Here is a 22,616-nt window from a genome sequence, read left to right on the forward strand (position 1 = left end):
AGCGAAGGCCTTTCGTGGCCACCATATTTGTATAATGCAGTAAACATGGAAATCTTTTTTGGACTGTGCAGCCAAAAGCGTCCACCAGAACCCGGTTTCCACGCTCAGTCCGAGGGGGCCATCGGCTCACCCGGACTCGAGCGCTTCCAGCCCCGCCGGCCGAATTGGTTTTCTCTCGACCTCGGTTCACCTTTTTTGCCTACAAATCTTTCCTTACCTTGCCCTCATCGTTTCATCGCTCCCACCTTTCTGCCCTTCTTATGGGGGCAGATTGGGTTTTCTAAACATAGTTTTGTAAGAGTATTCTTGAACGTTGCCTGTACATATAGCATGGATTTCATGCCTCAGTGCCCTGTTGGCATAGTGGTTACCTCGGGCTGCTAACCACAAGGTCAGCAGTTTGAATCTGCTAGCCACACCGCAGGAGAACGTTGAGGTTTTCTACTGGTGTTTAGAGTTAGCCTAGGAAACTCACAGGGGCAGTTCTACCTTACCGGCTTTGACTCAATGGCAGTGAGTTTGGCTTGGGAGAGCTTGCTTCCAGAAGTTCCTGGGTGACACAAATAGTAATGTGCTTGATACCCAGAGGAGTCTCGGAAGACAGGACTATATACATCTGCTTCAAAAGGTTACAGCCAAAAAAAAAAAAAAAAAAAAGGTTACAGCCTTGAAAACCCCCATCAGAGTGGTTCTACTTCGCACCCAGAAAGTGGCCAATAAATTGGAATACTGGGTGGCATCTAAAAAGTTTTGCCACCAAGGTTTCTTATGACCCCTCATGGTCTTTTTATGTTTCAAAAAAGATGCAGCGAAAATGTCTCAGGAGTAGACAGCAATACCAATACAAAGATGGGTGCAAATTAAAGTACAAAGGAACTCGAAGTGCCCGAGAGGAGGTCAACCTGATGACAGTTGAGTATATACTGTGTGATGAGTTAAAGAAGGAAATATGGAAGAAGGTTGTACACAATGTACAGTTTCCAGCTACAATGGCTACAGATGTCTACAATGTCCAGCGAAAAGTTGTTGGACTCTGCTACAAACACTGCGGAGCACATGGGTATAGGGTAGAGAAGAGAGTTCTGGGGTGTTAGCAGTGGAAAAGTAAGAGTAATTTTTTTCCCCCCTGAGATCTACCTCCTTCCTTTAAGATGGAGCTAGGGACAAGAGGCTAAAGATAAAGACAGAAGGCTAGCTCCCTTCATGTAGTGTAACCTCCATTTCATGAACTTAGGTCAACCTCAAACTTGCTTAAGACATGTATGGGGTTGCAAAAATTGTCCAGACCATAATACCCTGCTGCCTTCCTTGGGCCTGTACCTTCAAAGTACTCTAGAGTTAGAAGAAGCAGAAAAGGGGCACCGTGTTCATTACCAGAGACTGGAAGACAAAACCTGGTTATTGTGATAAGAGGTCACATTTATTGAAAGCTTGCTTGTGCTAGGCACTGCTTCCAGCACTCTCTTCATTGACTCATTACAACCGTGAAAGCTAAAACGTGTTGTTAATCTTCATTTTCCCAGGCGAGGAAGCCAAGCCCTAGAGAATTACAAAGAAAAAAGTTGCCCATGCTCACACAGTGAGGGTGGCTGAATTAGGATTTGACCTAAATGATTTACTCTGGGATAGGGTCAAGAAACACTGTGTTCTATATTTGATGTTTTGAAATAAAGACAAAAACGTAATGACCTTTTTTGAAAGTAGGTCATTTCACTACTCTGCATTAAAGACCCCTACTAAGGAGTCTTGGTGGCATAGTGGATAACACATTGGCCTGCTAGCCACAAGGTCAGCAGTTTAATCCCACTAACCATTCCTTGGGGGAAAGATGAGGCTTTCTACTCATGTAAAGATTTTATAGCCTCAGAAAACCACAAGGGTTCTAACTCTATCCAAAGGATTCTGAATCAATTGATGATGGCAGTAAGTGAGAAAGCCCCCAACTAGGAGCCCTGGTGGTGCTGTCAGGTAAGTGTTGTGCTGCCAATCAATAGGTAGGTGGTTCAAACTCAACAGCTGCTCCAAAGGAGAGGAAAATATTTACAGCCTTGAAAACTCCAGATTTTAACATTGGTAAAGCGGGACACCATTGATAAAACCCATATCCTGGCGAAATAGCCTCATGGCAGCCGAAAACCGTAAACCCTAGCTTGTCGTGTATTCTTTCCAAAAATCAGGACTTTTTAAAAAACGCCGCGGGACACAGGGAAAATTGGTAAAAATTAGGACTGTCCTGCCCAAAGCGGGATGTCTGGTCACCTTACCTATAGTGTCTCTGTGAGTCCAAATGAACTCCATGGTTTTGGTTTGGAAAGACATCTAATGGGAGCACAGCTGGTAAAATAGCTAAAAGTTTGCCACTTTGAACCCACTCAAGCAACCCCAAGGGCAAAGGTATGTAAACTTTAAGCCTGGAACTGAACTCATCCAGACAGTTCAATTTTTAGCCATCTACTCTTATAAGGATTACAACCTAGAAAACCCTGTCAGGAAGATGAAAGGGACTGCAATCACAACCATTATAAGCTTGGCCGATATTGCTACATACATATTTGTTTGCTCAGTCATACAGGGATATATTTACAGCTCAAACAGGGCAAAGATAAGTAAACTCCTTAGCCGTAAACTAGCAACTGGAAGGAATGCCACTGAGTCTGGAGCAGGGGTCCTCACACTATGGCCAGCAGGCCGCCGAGGACATTTATCTGGCACACCAGGTGTTTTTACCCAGTTTGTTTTTTTACTTCAAAATAAGATACGTGCAGTGCGCATAGGAATTTGTTCATGGTTTTTTTTTTTGTAAACTATAGTCTGGCCCTTCAACGTGTCTGAGGGACAGTGAACTGGCCCCTGTTTAAAAAGTTTGAGGACCCTTGGTAGGCTCAGAACCTTTGTCACTGGAACAGCGAGGTAGGTCACTTGGCATAATGCGAATAACTACACAAAGTTCACAGAAAAATTCCATCATTGAAAATGACACTGTTGGGTCAAGGACCTGTGGGAGGACATTAGAAAAAGTCTGTCTACCCCTATAAGACCAAGATGGCTAACTTCAAAAGGCCCCAGGGGATCAATGAGCCAATCTGCCTGGGCACCAGGCAGCAGGATCAAGGCCCCACCCTATGTCAGAATTTTTATGGATGGAGGCGGCCCACCTGCTGTTTCTACCCACTCCCTTTATTGTTTACCCTCCTGACCAGCTTAAAATTTGCTTTCCAACACAGATAATCAAGCTTGACTTCTAGGATCTCCCGATGGGGGCCCCTGGAATTTGCCTGGGAGTTCAGGGCTCCCATCTCTCTCCCTTTCCTTTCTCCACACTCTCTCCCCAGAGCGACTTCGTTGACTCTTGCTGGAGTCTGTGAATCTCGCCTGGGAAGTACAGAATAAGCTTCTCCTTTTCCTACTCTGGCCTGGCCTTGGTTCATCTTTGGGGCAAACTTAATAGACATTTTCCCACAAACGTCTTGAAGATCACAAAAAGTGTTCAACATCTTACTTTGGGGTCTTCAAAAAGCTTGTGAGTGGCCACCTAAGTTTCCACCATTGGTCTCGCCTGATCCAGAGAAAAGGAGTGGAAAAAAAAAATCAAAGAGAAATAATTAGTTCAAAGACTAAGGAAATCAGAAAACCTCAGCTTCTACACTGTGAGCCCAGAGTACCAGACTACTGGTGGCAGCTCAGCTACTGCTGCTGAGGGCTCTGAAAGGGATCACAATCGAGGGTTCTGGAAAGAGGGAGATAAACAGAGCAAAATTCAAAATCAAGAAAAGTTCAGGTTTATGGGTCTGACAGAGACTGGTGGAACCTCCAAGATTATAGCCCTTAATCATTCATTCCTAAGACAAACAATACACAGGCCGTGTACAACAGAATGAGACATGGCTGGTCCTGAGCCATCCTCACAATTATCCTTATGGTCCAGACAGGCGCACAAGGTGAGCAATGTACACCAGGGTGTAAGGTGCCCCACTCAGCACCACCAAATGAAGGAGATCACCAGGGTAGCATTTGGACAGGGAAAAGGCGCAGAAGGCAGGAATGGTTTAGGAAAGAAGGCTGAATGGAAAGGGCAAACCTAGGAAAGAAGCGGAAGTGCGCTATTATGTTGTGGGGACTATACCCATGTATGTCTGAATTGTTGAATGGACAACCAATTTCCTCTGAAAACTTTCCTCGGAATCATAATAAGTTCAAACAAACAAACAAAAAAAACCCCATGAAAATCAATGGGACGGTTCGACTCTGAGTTAAAAATTCACGTGATGACAACAACAAAGTCCCCTATAATATTAAAAAATTTTTTTTCAATTAGCAATAATCACGCCTCGGGTAAACCTCATTGGCTACGATATTGCCACTGCGCAAAGCTTATATTAAAATTTTTTAAGAATGTGGGATGATTCACTTACTCAGCCGGAGTCTGGCAGCACAGTGTTTAAACACCCAGACCCTAGCTGAAATGTTGGTGGTTTGAATCCACTCGCTGTTCTGTGATAGAAAGATGTGGCCATGGGCTCCCGTAAGCATGTACAGCTTTGGGAACTGTTGGGGACAGTTCTACTCGCCCTAAAGGAGCACTGTTTATAGGAATCAACTCAAAAGCGACGGATGGCTTAGTGGTCTAGCTACTTAAAGTAGTATTGCTGAAATTTCATCTCTCTAGGAGCACTTTAAGAACTTAATGGCATGGCTATAAGAAGAACAAAAGTAGAAATAAAAACAATAGATTGATGTGGCAAGCTTCAATGTGTGCATCTTTCTTACTAGCTAATATCCAGATCAAGGAAAAACTGGAACAAATTAAGCTTTTGTGTGTTAGGAAAGTAGGTTGAGATGGAGACACTTTTAACCCGGAGGTGCTAATTGTGGCATTTCAGTGTCTATGACAGTTTTCTAGGCACAGGAAAATATCCAGCTAGGTGTCTGGTAGACATTAAAAGCATCCTTAAGTCTTTTCAACTTACTTTCAAGTCTTATTTGTGTACTAATCCAGTAGTTTGGGTACATTTGGCTGTACTTTTCTTCGACTACTGTTCCATTAACACAGTTTGAACAGTTAAAATATTCCCTGGCAATTTCATTAAACTCTTTCAGACATCTTAAACTTCATTTATCAATTTCATACAATCAGGACACTTCAGGAATAAAGCATTTCTTAACTTAAAAAAAAACAAACCTTTCTCAACTTCCAAAAAAAGACACTTCAGAAGCCTTTTAATCCCTTACCCTGTTCAACAAGCAAAAACTTTCTTGGGTACTTACAATTCTGGTAAATTTAATAAATAAAAGTAACAGCTATGCTGATTTTTAAGTCCCAAACATTCTAACATTATCTATAAACTTCTTTTATCCTTTAAACTAAAAATGATCAAATCAATTACTCCATGGCATATTAATTAGAATTATAAGGTCAATTAGTCAAATTTTCTGATAGGCAAAATTTTAAAAAATCATTTTATTGGGGGGCTGGTACAACTCATCACAACCCATACATACCTCCATTGTATCATGCACATTTGTACATTTGATATGCGAAATTCTCTTTAAACATGACAAACATTTTATCAGATAAAGACAGATTATGTCTGGATTTAAATCAGAGTATTAACACAATCCTTGGAATTCCTTCTCTCTATGTTTAATTCTTTGTTTTTTCTTGATAGTGGATTTTATTTACAAAAACTGAAAATACCATTTGAAATGAGGAAACATTCCCATTTTTATTCATAAAATTAATTGAAATGGCTAAGGCCAAGTTACAAAGCCACACATCCATCGCTGAACAAGAGGGCAACGACATGTTCCAAACGCATCTGGAAGAACGTTCCCAAGAAACGCGTCGCCCCGGACATCTACCAATCAGCTGTGTCCCACAGCAGCCAGTGTGCACTCCTGCACTTTCTCAACAACCCTTCCTTGTATTTGCCTTTCTCTTTTCCAATCAGTCGAGATTTGGCCTTGCGTTCTTTGTCTAACTCAGCCTGGTGATGGCCATCTTGCTCGGGTGAATGTCCACGTGGACCTTGATAGCATTGGTGTTCTCGTGCTGCACCGCTTGATGGACAGGTGCCGTACTAATCTCTGCACACCTGGACCCCTCGCCGATTGGCTGCCCTTTGTGGCGTCCTCGCTGGCTGCGTGGTGCACGTTCGACTTCCTCCTGGGAGAGTGCAGACCACAGGATCTTCCTGCGCACGTGCCAGGGAGCCTGGAAGTGGCCTTTGTGGTTCTTGCTGCGGTCCGAGGTCAAGAGCGGGTTGAACATGGTGACCATCGGTTGTCAGACGACCTCTCTCTGTTTAATTCAAGCCCTTCCCTGGCATTACCAATACAGATGCATCATTTTAAGCAAATTGAAGTTGCTTCCCCCGAGAAACCCTGGAGGCCTGTGTGCTGTCCAGGGTCGTTGCCATCTAGCTGATTCCAACTCAGCGATCCCATAGGACCTAACTGCCCCAGAGAAGGCCCGAAGCTGAAATTATTACGGAAGCAGGTCGCCCACGGGGTGTGTGCATGTGCGTGCGTGTGTCCCCGAGGAGCTAATGATGTGTGTGTGTGCGCATGTGTGTGTCCCAGAGGAGCTAATGATGGGCTCGAACTGCAGACCTTTCAGTTAGCTGCAGAGCCCTTAACTATTGTGTTACCAGGACTCCTTTAGTTACCAGTTTATTGACTAGAAAATTTTGAACAGGCCAGAAACTCAATAATCCTGGTACACTAAGCACACACTTCTTTAAAAAAAATCATTGCTATAACAATAAAGCTCAAAGCAATCAAACTTCAGATGGGGTCCTTCTTCCTGGTTCTATCACTACTTCATCCCTTCAATCATTCAACCTGACTTGGTCAATGGAATTCTGTAATCCCTTTCACTCCTTGACTGAATTCAAACAATTTATTAGCTGCTTGCTTGCATTTGGCATTCTTTGCACGTACTTCTGTTGCATGGTTATGGGGTACAGTCCTCAAATCATGAATGAATGACTACTAAGCTGCATGCTCTTCTTGTGTTTGGGGTCAACGTTTCTATGAGCTGAGCACTCTGAATGCTTAGTAAGAGAAAAAACAAACTTGCTGCCATCAAGTTGATGCTGACTCATAGTGACCCTATAGGGCAGGATAGAACTACCTCTGTGAGTCTCCAAGACTGTAAATGCTTACAGGAATAGAAAGCCCCATCTGTCTCCTTCAAAGGGGCTGGTGGTTCGGAACTGATGACCTTGTGGGTCACAGCCAATATATAACCACTATGCCACCAGGCCTCCTTGAATGCTTAGGAAGGACTTGAAATTAGTATATGAATTGCTTTTGTATTATAATTACAGCAAATACGAAATTTTGAGTTAAAAAAAGAGTACTAAATAAGATCTCTCATTTTTGTACTGGCTAGGAAAACAAAAATAAAAAAACTGAACTCACCTTTCCATCAACTACTGATATTTCCAAATTGAATTCTATCAAGACAGTTTGGTTAGATGAGTCACCATTGTTCCAGGAAGCCCTAGAGTGTTGTTCCCTGAGCAATCTCAGTGGAATTGTTTCCATAGAGATGATTAGAACTGCTGGGGACAAGGGCTCTCTCTGCTTAGGGCCTTTTCCCTCCTCTTTGTCTTCCTTTTGGTCCTGCCATTGCTTTCTGATTAGCATAGAGAGGAGAGGTACCTGGGGAGGATCTTGTTAAGAACCGTGTTGAGAGAAAGGATGAAAAAAACGAGAAGGAACTAGAAGGGCCCAGATCACAGAGAGGAAACTAAAACAGGAACACGTGATCATGGGCTGCACCAGCAGAAAGGAAACCTCCCTGTAGGATCCAAGGACAAGAGCTCGTCAGACTGCGCCAGAAGTGGGAAAGCACCTTGACTGCAAACGCACTCAAGGTGCACGGAAGTGGGGGGCAGTGGGGGATAGTTGTTCACATAATCCTAACCCTAAAAATTGGATATAAACACTGTAAAACTGGATTATCATAATCTTTCTGCCTTCACAAAAAGCAAATAAGCTAAAAACAAGAAAATGCATCCATAAATTTCTAAGTGTGATTTAGCTAACAGTTTTTCAATATTAAACATTTTTTACTAAGATTTTGTGAAATGCTTATACTTCAATTTATACATACAGCTACTATATTTAGATATGATTCAAAATTGCTTTTAGGTCAAGACTTAGTTACTTAATTTACATTCTTGATACTTTTTTGCTATCTAAATTTATTCTCAGATTATGGAAAACAAAAGACCTCATTCAATTTTAATAATCATTATTCTCAGTAAACAAACAAAAACTCAAAAGGAAGGCAGCAAACTTTATCTAATTTTAAAAATCGCTGTTGATGTTAGGTGCCAGCAAGTTGGTTCTGCCTCTTTAGGACTGCACAGACGGAAACCCTGCCTGGTCCTACACCATCCCCACATCTGTTCTTCTCTTTGAGCCCATTGTTGCAGCCACTGTATCTATCCATCTTGTCAAAGGCTTTCCTCTTTCTCACTGTCCCCCTACCTTACTAAACATGATGTTCTTCCTCAGGGATCAGTCTCTCCTGACAACATCTCCACAGACAAAGTCTCCATCCTAACCTGTAAGTATCACTAGTATTGAAATGATTTCTGTTCAATAGCTATAAGTGGTAGCTCCTTCCAAAAAAAATCCCATTGAGAACCGCTGCACTGTCATCATACTCCCTTAAAGAATTTAAATCTACCCAATAAAATGATTAAAAAAAGAATTTAAATCTATGTATAATGCTGTTTTTAGTGTATCATATACTAATAACTTTCCATTTATATGTACTTGTCAGCACAGTAATTGAAGCTTAGCTGCTAACCTGAAAGTCTGTGGTTTGAACCCACCAACCAACCTAGGAGAGAAAGAGTGCTTTCATAAAGATGAGCACCTGGAAACCCGCTTGGGGCAGTTCTGCTTCCTCTCCTGTGCAGTTGCTATGAGTCCAGTTCAACGCCATGGCAACAGGCTTGGGTTGATTGACAGACAAGTGTGCAAATCAGAGGGTTGGTGAGGAGGCAGGGTCATTTTAAGTAATTTACTTTTACCACAGTCTAGCAAGATTAGTTAGTTGCTGTTGTTTTAATGGAGCAAGAAATACAATTGGAAAAGAAAGTACCGGCCGTGGCCCAAATTTTACTAAGAAAATCAGTAGCAAAACTTGAATTTTCTTTATAACAAGAGAGTTGGACAGGCCTAGGTTCCAAATCTGGTCTGACACTTACCCACCAGCTGTGGGAATTATGAGACGGTTAATTCAGTTTCTGGAACCTCAGCTGCTTAATCTATAAAATGAATTGTTAGATTGCTATATAGGTTTAAATTTTAAGAATATATTAGTAGTTTTGTTGATATGTAAGTCACATGCCATACAATTCGTGATTTAACTATATTAAAACAGGCTTGTGTAATCATCACAATCAATTTTAGAACATTTTTTAATTCTTGTTCTCATTATAATCAGTTCCTCATTTCTCCCCAATCTCCTTGCCATAACCCTAAGAAACTATTAATCAAGTTACTGTTTATGTAAATTTACCTATTTAGATTTCATGTAGAGAAAATCATACCAAAACAACAATAAAAACTCAATTAACAACAACAAAACCCAGAAAAACCTTAATCCAAAGTAAAGCAGAAAGTAATTTAAAAAATAGAACAAATTTAAAATGTGTCAAAGGGATAACAAATAATAATAAGGTGTTATATTTTAACCTGTTAGTCCATTTTCCAATGCGCTCTGGGTGCACTAACTCAGAGTGATTTGCTTGATGCTCACCTAGTGGGAAAAATGTGTACTATGAAAGCTCTGCCCAGTGGAACAAAATACACAAGTACATAAAATAAAGCTGTCTGATTTCAGAAGCAGATAGATAAATTTTTAAAAATCATTTTATTGGTGGGCTCATACAACTCATCACAATCCATACATACATACATATAGATAAATTTTACTAAACTATATAGAAAGTGATAAGGTAGGTTTCACATAAATTGTTAAGGAGTGAAGTGTGAAGCCATTTAGCATAATCTGGAGTTTCAGAGAAAGCTTTCTGAAGAAGATTACTGCTGAGCTGACAGCTGGAGAGTCCTGGCCTAGATGGCTTCACTTGTGAATTCTACCAAATATTCTGAGAAGAGCTGACACCAATTCTATCGAAACTTCTCAAGAACATAGAAATGGATGGAGTATTTCTGAACTCATTCTATGGTACCAAAAACAACAACAATAAAAGCCAGGTAAAGACATCACCAAAAATAAAATTATAGATCACTATTTCTTATTTTCAAGCATTTACATGAAAAATTCTCAACAAAGTCTTAGTCAATAGAACCAAACAACACCCCCCCCAAGTAATGTGTCATGATTAAGTGAGATCCATACCAGCTACACAAGGATGGTTCATTAAAATCACAATATAATCTGGCATATAAATAAACCAAGAGAATCACATGATCAAATCAAGGTTTGAAGAAATCTGACAAAAATGCAACACCCATTCTTGATAAAAATGTTCATTAAAATAGGGATAGAAGGGAAAAATCAATGACTATTCTCAATGGAGATGGAAGACATTCCCTTCTGAATGGGAGTCAAACAAGGATGCCCTTTATCTTTAGTCCAATTCAGTATTGTATTGGAAGCCCTAGCCAGATCAATAGATGAGAGAAATGAAATATATCCAAATTGATAAAAAAAAGAAGTACCAGTAAAACAATATTTATAGGTGATATATATGACTCAAAGTTGGTTCTATGGCAGTGAGTGATTATAGTATATATATTATAATATATATTATATACTGTATATATATTATACACACACTACACCACCAGGGCCCCATATATATATTACTCTGAAACTTGCTCTTATGAGCCCCTAATAAAATGTAAAAGAAGAAAAGGAAAGAAAAAAAATGATTAGGGAAAAGAATGTACAGATAATTGATGTATGTATATGTATAGATTGTGATAAGAGTTGTATGAGCCCCTAATAAAATGTTTAAAAAAAAAACACTTGCTCTCAATAGCAGAGTAACTAAAGCAAATGAAAAAATGGATGAGGTCAAAAGCTGAATACAACATTTCAAAGGGTAGCTCAAGAAGACAAAGTCAAATATTATAATTAATGAAATGTGGAAACACAGAATTTAAAAACCAAAGAGAACACATTCAGTATATCTGAAACTGAAAGAACTCAAGAAAAAATTCAAGCTTTGTGTTGCAATCTTGAAAAATTCTGTGGTAAACTATTGAATCATTGTTAGTCTGGATACATTAGAAAAACAAATCCACAGAGACTCGTGTATAAGAGAGAGTTTTATATAAAGGTTAAGTACACATCAAGAAAACATCCCAATCCAGTGCTGCCCAAGCCCACAAGTCCAACATTAACCCATTAACTCATATCGAACACTAGTCCACAAAGTACTCCTCCATCTCACAAAACACATGCAATGATGTTGACTGCAGGAGGAAAGCTGAATCAGTGAATGTGTAAACATCTCAGCCCTGACAGGGGTCTCCACACGGCTGCTCCAGCACCTAGGGTTGCATTGGGGTAGGTCTATGTGGCTTCTCCTTGGGAGTGTCTTGCAGGAAGTCAGCCTTGTAAGTTGAAGCAGGGGACTGCTAAGGTAACTACACCCTGGTCTGACCATCAGAAAGCAAGAGACCCGAGAACTAGAAAGGCGAGGCTCACTGAACCATTTATCCCTCCGCCTTTCAATTAACCTCACATGTGTTTATTGGCCAGCTCAGCATAATAAACTAACTACCTCAATCATGCAGGAAGCATCAAGAGAAGATGGAAAGAATACACAGAGTCAATGTATCAAAAAGAACGAGTCGTCATTCAACCATTTCAGGTAATTGTATATGAGCAAGAACCAATGGTACTGAAGGAAAAAGTTAAAGTTGCAATGAAAGAATTAGCTAAAAACAAGGTTCCTGAAATTCATGGAATACCAATTGAAATGTTTCAACAGCTGAAGAAGCACTGGAAGCACTCACTCTGTCAGGAAATTTGGAAGACAGCTACTTGGCCAACTGACTGGAAGAGATCCATATTTGTATCCATTCCAAAGAAAGGTGACCCAACAGAATGTCCAACTTACAGTACACTTGTGAATTCTACCCAATATTCTGAGAAGAGCTGACACCAATTCTATTTAAACTTCTCAAGAACGGAAATGGATGGAATATTTCTGCACTCATTCTATGATACCCAAAACAACAACAACAAAAACTAGGTAAAGACACCACCAAAAAATAAAATTATAGACCACTATTTCTTATTTTCAGCACTTATGTATCACTGATAACATCTGCCATTAAAAATTTCCTGAAGGTCAAAGCACTGGGGGAGTGCAGCGGAACAGCAAGGGAATGGAGTGGCAAGGTCCCCAGGGAATGCTGAAAGTGGACTTTGGGGCCAGGGCGTGGTGCCCCAACAGATTGGACTGGAAAGCACTCCTAAGGGCCAACAAATGATCCTTGAACTAAATACAAGCTTTTCTTTTGTGAAATGTTTTGCTTTGTTCTTTGTCAGTGATTTGTTTTTGTTGCTTTGTTGTCTGGTTGTATACTGTTGTTTGGTTTTCTTCTGTCCTGTTTTCTTTTTTTTGTTGTTTGTTTGTTTGTTGTTGTTATTGTTTGAAGTGAACTTGTTTGTCCCAAGACTCCAAGTCCACTTCAGTTTCACTTTCCTCCTTTTTTCTTTAAGCCCCTCAGACCACTGTTTAGGTTTGAGGGCTAAGGAATCTGGAGGGTTGTCCTGTTTTCATGCATGTTAGTGTCTCCACAAGTCTGTCTGAATAGGACAGGCTGGATGAACTATCTGGAGGAAAAACAATGGGACCAACAGTTCCGGGGGGATTTAGGGTGGGGGGGTATAGGGGGGTAAGGAAGTGGTGTTAACAAACACAGGGACAAGGGAACAACATGGGACCCAAAATGGTAGAGAGGGGGAGTGGCAGACCTGGTGGGGAATGATCAAGGGTAAGGTTACGTAGAGAAGAGGTATAGCTGTAGCCCACGTGGTGACGGAGCATGGTAGTAGGGCAGGAGGAAAGTCAAGGGAGATGGAGGAAAGAGCTAGGAGTCAAAGGGCATTTATGGAGGTCTGGACAAAGACATGTACATGCAAATATATATATGAGGATGGGGAAATAGATCTATGTGTCTATATTTATAGGTTAAGTATTAAGGTGGCAGAAGGACCTTGGGCCTCTACTCAAGCACTCCCTCAATGCATGAATACTTTCTTTTATTAAATTGGAACTCTATGATGCTCACTCTCCCGACACAACTGCTGAAGCCAAATTGGGTGAACAAGTAAATGTGAAGAAAGCTGATGGTGCCCGGCTATCAAAAGAGATAGTGACTGGGGTCTTAAAGGCTTGAAGATAAACAAGTGGCCATCTAACTAAGAAGCAACAAAGCCCACATGGAAGAACACACCAGCCTGTGTGATCGAGTGGTCCCGAAGGGATCAGTTATCAGGCATCAAAGAACAAAAAATCATATCATTGACTGCACACCTCCATGATAGGATCGCTGAAGACAAATGGGTGCATAAGCAAATGTGGCGAAGAAAGCTGATGGTGCCCGGCTATCAAAAGAGATAGTGTCTGGGGTCTTAAAGGCTTGAAGGTGAGCAAGCGGCCATCTAGCTCAGAAGCAATAAAGCCCACATGGAAGAAGCACACCAGCCAGTGCGATCACGAGGTGCCAAAGGGACCAGGTATAAGGCATCATGCAAAATATATATATATATATATACATGTATATATATGTGTGTGTGTGTATATATATATGTATATGTATATGTATATGTATATGTATATGTATATATGTATATATATATATATATATATATATATATATACCATATTGAATGAAGGGGGAAGTGCAGAGTGGAGACCCAAGGCCCAAGTGTCGGCCACTGGAGATCCCCTCATAGAGGGGTTTAGGAGAGGAGATGGGTCAGTCAGGGTGCGAGGTAGTACCGATGAAGAACACAGCTTTCCCCCAGATCCTGGATGCTTCCTCCCCCCAACTACCATGATCCGAATTCTACCTTGCAGGACTCGATAGGGCAGAGGTTGTACGCTGGTGCATATGGGAGCTGGAGGCACAGGGAATCCAGGGTGGATGATACCTTCAGGACCAAGGGTGTGAGGGGCGATGCTGGGAGAGTGGAGGGTGAGTGGGTTGGAAAGGGGGAACTGATTACAAGGATCCACATGTGACCTCCTCCCTGGGAGGTGGACGGCAGAGAAGGGTGGGGAAGGGAGACTCCTGATAGGGCAAGATATGACAAAATAACAATGTATAAATTACCAAGGGCACATGAGGGAGGGGGGAGGGAGGGGGAAAAAAAGAGGACCTGATGCAAAGGGCTTAAGTGGAGAGCAAATGCTTTGAGAATGATTGGGGCAGGGAATGTGCGGATGTGCTTTATACAATTGATGTATGTATATGTATGGATTGTGGTAAGAGTTGTATGAGCCCCTAATAAAATATAAAAAAAGAAGAGAAAAAACAAAAGAAAATGATTAGGGCAAAGAATGTACAGATGTGCTTTATACAATTGATGTATGTATATGTATGGATTGTGATAAGAGTTGTATGAGCCCCTAATAAAATGTTTAAAAAAAACTTTCCTGAAGGTCATCCAACAATGGTTGCAGTAGTACATTGACAGGGAGCTGACAGAGGTTCAGGCCAGATTCAGAAGAGCGTGTGGAACAAACAATTTCATTGCTGATGTCAGATAGATCTTGGCTGAAAGCAGAAACTATCAGGAAGATTTGTATTTTATTGAGTATGCCAAGGCATTCAACTGTGTGAGGGATTATTTTGCTGGATATGGGATCCTTGGTTGGCAGGGTTTTTTTTTTTCTTTCAGAGTTTTATATGTGTCACTCCATGGTCTTCTTGCCTGCATAATTCCTGCTGAGAATTCTGAATTTATCCTTTCCTTTCCCTAGCTGCCCTTAAGATGTGCTCCTTTTCCTTGAAATTGAGGAAATCAACTGCTACAATATATTGTGATGCTTTCCTTTTATAATCTATTCTATTTGAGGTTCTCTCAGCTTCTTGAATAATTATTTTCTTCTTTGTGATGTTAGAGAATTTCTCTTTTATGATTTCTTCTGTACTGTTTTCCCTCTAGATTTTCTTCTTTTTGTAGTGGAGTCCTGATGAGATGTAGCTTACTCTTGATAGTATTCCACATCATTCTTAGGCTTTCTTCTAATTTGTTGTTGTTGTTGATGGTTTCTCTCATTGATTGTAGTCAGAGTGATTTGTCTTCAAGTGTGGGAAACAGAAGGACTTCTCCCAAATTGTCTCCCCCAAATATATGCCAAACTTAGCTGCTTGCGAATGACTATACACTTGGAGGTCATCAGAAATAGGTCAGAGTATTCTCCCTAAGGGTCCACACCCTTCTGATAAGAATAGTAGTTGTCTGTTTCCTTGTAGGAAACCCCAGAGAGGTCAAATCCACCCAAGGGTAGCCAAGGTTAGGCCACTATCATGAATCTAGGGTCCGCCCTTGTCACGTGTATACCCCTAAACATGGACATGTGTATGCCTATTGTACTGCCCTTTCCTGTAATGTGTGGTTACCTGTAATCATGCCCCCCTAATGTAAGGTGACCAGACTTTAACATTGGTAAAGTGGGACACCACTGATGGGGAGGGGGGATTGTTCTTGATTAAAAATTTGGTCTATATGGAGCAACAAAAATTTTCATAGAATGCAAAAATAGTATTATAATATATTTTAAAATTTCAACATAAGTACAATTTACAAATATAATACATTAAAATTTTTATTCTTTGGCACATTTCTCATTTGAATTTTTTAGTAGATTGCTGTCGTTGTTTAAAAGGTCATGAAAATTTTCACAAGAATTTGTTAAATTTTAAAAAATTTGTTAAATTATATTTCACGCATAAAATGGCCTTCAAAGTCTCAACATTTAATTGTGATTTTTCTGATGTCCACACTTTATTTACCATAGAAAAAACACGTTCAGTCGCAGCATTAGTTCCTGGTAAGGACAGCACATATTTCACAATTTTTAGTGCATCATTGTATGGAACATGGTTTGTTTCAAAATGATGAAATATTTATAACCATTTGTTCTTTGTTGTGATTTTTGCTGATACCCAAGATTTAACCTTTTTCTTATCAATATATATTTTAAAATAATGATACCTTATTAAAAATATAATTTTCAGAAATATTACTATATGGGAAATTTGAGTAATATGATCAAATGATTTTTGCACATCATTCCAATTTAGTTCTTGTTTTAATGTAACCCAAAGAAAATGTTAAATATCATTGTAATGTACCGTCCACTCTTCTAAATAATCTGTGCAGTTACTATAGAACTTTTTACTGTGATTCATGATATCTGCACGATTTATTGTACCTTGTTCTTCTAGCTGATTTATACTATTACGGATAGTTAACGGAAGAAAATTATATTCTAACTGCTCTTGACACTGAAAATTTAAATTCTTAACTTAATTTGCTACTTTGATTACCGAAATTTTGTCACCTTCAATAAGTTTTATAGCGTTTTGAAAAAGAGCTGCTTGATTGTGTACAAACTAGTCAAATTTTTGAAGATTCTTTTTCAAAAAACTCTTCTAAATTTCCTGTGATAGAAATTAGGATTTCAAAGGATCGTATATTTTCAAAATTCTTTCGACAGCAGGCAAAAGAGCTAACCAGTGCATTTTACTGTATCCAAGTATTTTCTAATATTCAACTTCCACAGTTTCACAAAATTCTTTAAGCATTTCAACATGTACAATGTATATATAGAAATAAGAATATATTTTAATAACAATATTTTCCACATCTATGGGCAACATATAAGCAGCTGTTTGAATGGCGTTATGTCATATGTGTGCTGCACAACCAACACCAATAATGTTTTGATTAAGGTTTTTGTTTAATTTATAAAAAATATTATTTGTACCTCTTCTCGCTTTTCCTCCAAAATTTGGGCTCATGTTTTCTGAACAATATGCAATCATTTAATGTTTTAAATTGTTTTTTCCCAAAATATTAATAATGGAACTGAAAATTATTTCAGAAGTTTTGCCGGGCACAGAAACGAAATCTAAAATTCTTATATTCATTCCAGTTTCTGAATCAAAAATCTAATAATGGTTGGAAATAACTTTATATCCTTATGATTAGATGTATCAGAATATATGGATATAAAATTAATTTTTTAGATTTTTGTTTAATTCTGAAAATGCATATGGGAAAAGCACATTACACACAATTACCTCGAATTTTGTTCTAACACAGGCAAATTTTTTGTTGATTAACTTTTTGACAACTTGTGATGTACAGTCTATAGATCTGAAGGAATGATTGTGATTAATAGCATGAAAAGACATAAGTCATTCTGCTAATGTTAATTTCTTTTCTTCCTCTCCATAAGTTGTTTTCTGAAAAAATTCCTATATTTTGGAGGAAGATGAAGCAGTATTTAAATATCTTTTATGTTTCTGTGTCTCCGAGTGCTTTGAAATATCATTCTTCCCGCCATGTGAAATAGAAAATTCACCATTACATTTCTCACATTTTACCATGTAATCGCTTTTTTTTTAATAAAAGGAAATTCACTTCTTAGATCATCGTTGAATTTGCATCCTCTTTTCTTACTCATTATGTTAAAAATCTACAAAAAAATAACTTAAAAATTATATTACAAATGATATACTTATTGCTTAAAAGCACAGCAAGTAGGTACATAATTACATGAACATATTTTATTGTGAGTTTATAAATTAAATTAATTTGATTGTTATAAAGTAACTATATTTTTAAAATCATTTTAATTTTAATCCTGTATTTCTTTCTAAATAATAACAATACTAACTTGTATTATTTTTTCTCTGAATTTTCCATAAAGTAAGTCGTAAGTGTCACTTTTAAGGCCGGCACTAGACTTTTTGCCGTCACTATAAAATATAAATAATATGAGTACTGTCTTCTAAATTCAAGAAAATTTATGTATTAAATAAATTACTTTCCTAAATTATCTGAATAGCTGATTTGTTGACATCACTTGTTTAACTAGCGCTAGCGCGTAGTACGATGTGTATTGTCTGAGAGACAATTACAAAATGTTTTCCTCGTTGCCAATGCCAAAAAATGGCATTGTTCATTAAGTCCAAAAATGCCATTGTTCATTGGTGGTTGAATTCTAACAACTGATCAGTAATGCGAACTTTGATAAGCAGTTCTTGATAATTAGTTCTCAACAATTATTTGATATTATTAAAGTTTAACATTATAAAATTAACAAAAATAATATAAAACTCATATCCTGGCGAAATAGCCATATGGCAGCCGAAAACCGCATATTCCCTTCCCGTTCTCCTGCCATTCCCTAGCTTGTCGTGCATTCTTTCCAAAAATTGGAACTTTTTAAAACGCCGCGGGACGCGGGACAAATTGCTAAAAATCGGGACTGTCCCGCCCAAAGCGTGATGTCGGGTCACCTTACCCTAATGAGATATAACCCTTGGTTAGCAATAAAGTTGAGGCTCTCTCCTGCTCTCGTGCCGGGCTCCCCCCACGAGGACCACCGAGTGTGGCTGAGGTGAGCATGCTTCCATGAATTGTGTCTGACTCCATTATTCCAATCTCTCCTCTATCTCTCATGCTCTCTATGACTTTACTATAATCTTTACTTATTATTGCTGTACAATTGCGCCTACCGGACCTGTGATGATTTGTTGGGGAATCTCTCTCCCCACCTTCAAGCTCACTGATTGGATTTTCCTCTTCTGTTCCTCAGGTCTTTTACTATGTTGCTTAATTCTTTCATTTCTTGTTTATCTTCTGATATTCTTTTAGCTTAAGGATTTTAGTTTGTCAATTTCTTCTATTTTTCTCTTAAAAGGACCTAGACATCATTCTTCTGAGTTCTGTGTCTGGTAGTTTCAGGGCCTCTTAGTGAGTTTCAGAGTACTCCATTAGGTTTGGGTGATGTTTTTATTTTTCTTGATTTTTCTGTGGTTGACTGCTGTTTCCTCAGCATTGTGGTACAGCTGTTAGTGGTGTGATCTGCTGGGTTGTGTAGAGGTATTTGGCTCTTTAGTGAAAGCTGTTTAGTGAAGGGGCTGTTAATAGAAGCTGGAAAATATATGATGGTGAAATGGAAGAAAGGGGAGAAAAATGGGTATGTATGTGGAGAAAGTAGTGAAGAGCAAAAATAAAATAGAAGTGGTGATGGATAAGCCAACAAATTTGTAAGAAATAATGGGTAAATGAATTTGAGGAGGGGTAATCAGAATTAATAAGTTCTGTGGAAATATATTTCACAAAGCAAAAGGGAGAGCAGGAAGAGCTAATGGGTGGATGTGTAGGGACAAAAGAGACAAAGGACTTGGGTGTGGCATGGGTATGGACACTGATTTCTGTTGCTCTAGCAACAGGAATGTGGTCATGTCAGTGCACTGGGGAAGAAGGCGTGGTTTGGCTGGATGTGATGGAATCTAAAGGACTGCCTGTCTTTGGATGGGGGGAATGGATATTCTCAGAAGCCTCAACTGACATTGGAAAAGGAAGAGAAAATGCGGGAGTGCTCCAAAAACATAATGAAAGTATTATTATAGAACAAAAGTACAAAAAATAAAAAATAATAATATAAAGTAGAAAATAAAACCATTCTATGAGTGGGATGCCGGCTCTTTGATAATGTTATTTTGTGTACATGTATGCTGCTTGGGGGAGGATTACCAACAGCTCTGATCAGGGTCACAACAGGAAGTCCTGGAAAACAAAGTGTTCTATATCATCCTTTGGTAAGTAGGGATTGGCATCTTCAAAGCTAGTCAGCCATCATCTAAGTTACAGTTATTAGTTTCTCCCTGTCTAGAGCAAAGGAGAGTGAAAAGAGTCAAAGATGCATGGAAACAATCCAATGGATCCTGTGAACCTCAACCGTCATGACTCTGAGACCACAAGAACTAGATGGTGCCCTGCTACCACTATTGACTGCTCTAAAATGATTACATTAGGAGATCCAGAATAGAGAAGAAAAATGAAGACCAAAACTCAAAATTATAAAAAAGACCAAGCCTACTGGTTGGATAGACTGATATAACTCCCAAGACTAGGACTCTTAGTTATCCTGAGGCCAGCTCTCACTCACATGGCTCAGTTGTCAGTCAAGCAATAGTAAGGTCTACCAGGTGACAATTTTACTAGGGAAGTAGCCACTCTTTAGAATAATCAACCATTTGAGATCAAAAGGACAGCGTTTACTCAGGACACCATTCAGAAGAGTTGAGAAAGAAGGAGTAATGAAAATGGGAAACATAAGTGGGACAAGTGATGTTACATCGTGGGGATTACAATTAATGAGATGACAAAATGTGTATGGACTGTTAGATGGAAAAACTGATTTATTATATAAACCTTCACCCAATCCACAATAAAAAATTTTAATGAAGGAGGTCCAGAACAGAGTGGGATAAAAATGTAGAAAACAATGAAAAATCCAGAAGAAATACCAGATGTACTGGTTTGATAGATACTGGTGAATGCCTTGAGACTATGGCCTTCAATGTGAAATTCGCAGTTCCCTTTAGGTAAATAAAAGACAGGCCTTCAGAGTGAACGATAACACCTGTGAGGAATGTGCTCCTCAGAACAATTAATCACCAAGCTATAAAGGGCAGCAGTTGCCCCAAAACAAAGTTTAGAAAGCAAAAGGGGCAAGAGAGACGATTGAATGGAAACTGGGAGCCCAGGGAGGATGTGGGAAGAGTGAAACTCCATTGACAGAATTGCAACTACTGTCATGAACCAAACCTGCATAAGTAAACTGTTGAGTGTGAAACTATTTTCCTTTGTAACCTTCTGGAGAAGGGAGGGGGGGAGGGAAGAGAGAGAGGAAAATAAGTGACCAGAGAGAGATGCCAAGGCCCATGGAGATCTCCACAGAATCCGACTAGGGGTTCCCTCAGAGCTGACTGGGAGAGAAAGCCTTCCCGTAACTGGGGCTGTGAATTCTGAAACCAAGCCTTCACAGTGAGAAAGGGAGTTCCTGCCTGGTAAAGCCACAGAACAAGACGAGGGAGCCGCAAACCACAGGCCAAGGGGATCTCTTTGGAAGTCTGTGTAACGGAATTGTTGAAGGCGACTTTAACTTGTTATGTATATTTTGTTAACAGGTGATTCTAATCATAGACTAACATGGCAATTAAAAGGCAATCTTTCAAAATAGAGAGCTACAGAAACATGGACATTTCGCTGCCATTGAGCCAATTCTGGCACATAGCACCCCTACCAGGACAGAATAGAATTGTCACAAAGGGTTTCCAAGGCTGTAATCATTTTTATTTTAATTAATCATTTTATTGGGGGGGGGGCTCTTACAAATCTTATAACAATCCATCATTCAATAGTATTAAGCACCCTTGTACATATGTTGCCATCATCATTTCCAAAATAATTTCTTTCTACTTGAGACCTTGGTGTCAGCTCCTAATTTCCCCCCTCCCACCCCTGTGACTCCTTGATCAATTATATATTATTATTGTTATTTCGTGGCTTACACTGTCCATTGTCTCCCTTCACCCACCTTTCTATTATTTGTGCCTTTGGGAGGGGGCACCTATATATCTAACCTGTGCAAGGCTGTAAATCTTTACAGGAGCAAAAAACCCTCGTCTCTCTCTCCCAGAGTGGTTGGTGGCTTTGAAATGCTGACTTTGTGGTTAGCAGCCCAACTCAGCCCACTATGACACCACTAGGGCTCCTTGAAAACACGGGGGTGGTTGAGAAATCATAGGCCTTTAGATATATGAGCTTGTACCTTCTGGGTAGACACAGTATCTCTTTGGCAGTACTGCGGGGCATATGCAGCCTCTCTAGGGATCCAAATGGAATGTGAGCGAAAAGGAGGAGGTGTAAATTAAATTATTTGGGTCATATATAACAAACTTTGGAAGACAGTGCCCTGTCTGATGGTTGCAGTTCAGGAACCAGCCAGTAGGTTAACCAAGATGCCTGAATTTTCGCCAGCCTTTAAAAATTAGGTACAGAAAAGTAAGTTGCTTAAGCGTTACTAGTTTCAAATCCCGCCCCCACCCCCAATTCCATGGGAGGCGTCTCAGTCAGAATTTAGCCAACTATTACAGAAATGAAATAAAAATTAATTTTAAGGAGAATTAAGGAAGATAGATCCTCAGAGATAAATGCCTCCCTCCCTGCCCTGGGGCCTCGGAGCTGATATTGCAGCAGAAAAGCAAAGCAGAGAGCTGACTCCATGCCTTGTACCATCTGAGTTAGCATAAACCAAGAAAAAATGAAAACTCAAAATATTATTTCTTATCTAGCAGATTAGCAATGGTGTGTAAATTTGTTTCACATTGTAAATTTATACACTTAAATAAATTTCTGAAGGTTGAGAGGAACACGTGGAGCCTTTGGGCCATAGCAGTTAAAGTGCTCAACTGTTAACTGAAAGACCATTGGTTTAGAAATGACGAGCTGCTCTTTGGGGAAAAGATGCGGCAGTTTGCATTTATACAGATTTACAGCCCTGGAAACTCTA

At 39.5% G+C, this 22,616-nt stretch overlaps 1 protein-coding gene and 1 pseudogene across 2 annotated transcripts in view; one reads left to right on the plus strand and one right to left on the minus strand.

The window, feature by feature from the left end:
- PBLD (phenazine biosynthesis like protein domain containing) overlaps positions 1-22,616 on the plus strand; it is a 45,039-nt gene that overhangs the window by 208 nt on the left and 22,215 nt on the right. Inside the window, exon 2 of one of the 2 annotated variants that reach the window (XM_075533664.1) lies at positions 8,527-8,578. The exons of the other annotated variant lie outside the window; for it this stretch is intronic. The gene's annotated coding sequence lies outside the window, so the exon portion shown is untranslated. The remainder of the gene's footprint in view (positions 1-8,526; positions 8,579-22,616) is intronic. 2 annotated transcript variants of the gene reach the window in all.
- On the minus strand, positions 4,243-4,372 carry LOC142429967 (U4 spliceosomal RNA; annotated as a pseudogene).

This window comes from Tenrec ecaudatus, chromosome 16 (genome assembly GCF_050624435.1).
Source record: "Tenrec ecaudatus isolate mTenEca1 chromosome 16, mTenEca1.hap1, whole genome shotgun sequence".
In the NCBI taxonomy this organism is placed as follows: Eukaryota; Metazoa; Chordata; class Mammalia; order Afrosoricida; family Tenrecidae; genus Tenrec; species Tenrec ecaudatus.